This window comes from Odontomachus brunneus, unplaced genomic scaffold, assembly GCF_010583005.1.
Source record: "Odontomachus brunneus isolate Ranch 3 - 2012 unplaced genomic scaffold, Obru_v1 Obru_scaffold_034, whole genome shotgun sequence".
Taxonomy (NCBI): Eukaryota; Metazoa; Arthropoda; class Insecta; order Hymenoptera; family Formicidae; genus Odontomachus; species Odontomachus brunneus.
The window spans coordinates 2,405,315-2,406,083 of NW_022639484.1; positions in this window are offsets into that span (position 1 = coordinate 2,405,315).

A 769-nucleotide genomic window follows, 5' to 3' on the forward strand; every position below is an offset into this window, starting at 1 on the left:
TAGTCAAGGCAGATGTAGTTGGAATTGCCCACGTATGTGATGTGAATGGAAGTAATAATAGTCGGGAGCGGCGCACTTGGACACGGTGCATTTGGACACAGCCAATCACAGCACCGTGTGATTAGAGACATTTGTAGGGTCCCTTGGAACAGCGACTTGTGATTGGATTGTGTCCAATTGCCCCGTATCCAACTGATATACACCCATAATAGTCGTATTGACTCGTAACAGGTGTATATCAGTTGGACACGGGGCAATTGGATACAGTCCAATCACAAGGCGCTGTTCCAAGGGACCCTACAAATGTCTCTAATTACACGGTGCTGTGATTGGCTGTGTCCAAATGCACCGTGTCCAAGTGCACCGCTCCCTTCGTAACGATTCTGATTCTTGAGATGATACTCGTCGAGGTAATGATAATAATCACGGAAATGATACTCGTGGTAATAGACGTCGTAAATGATAATGAACGAAGAAGTTATACGGATCGGACTTTTTATAGTTTCGGAAAATGGGAAATTTTGAGGATAGTGGTTACCGGATTCGTTGGAGATGTCTTGCTTAGTAACAAGGATGAGGCTCGGATTGGTGGGAAAAAATAGAAATTCGGGAAATGTTCGATCAGGCGACATGTGGACATGCGTAATTGTAGGTGGTATGATTCATGATTCTTTCGTAAGGCTCGAGATCTACGTGTTCGTTTTATGTACTTAACTTTAGTAACCCGGTCGGATAAGTAATCGGTCTTTACGCAATGTAAAGGTACGTG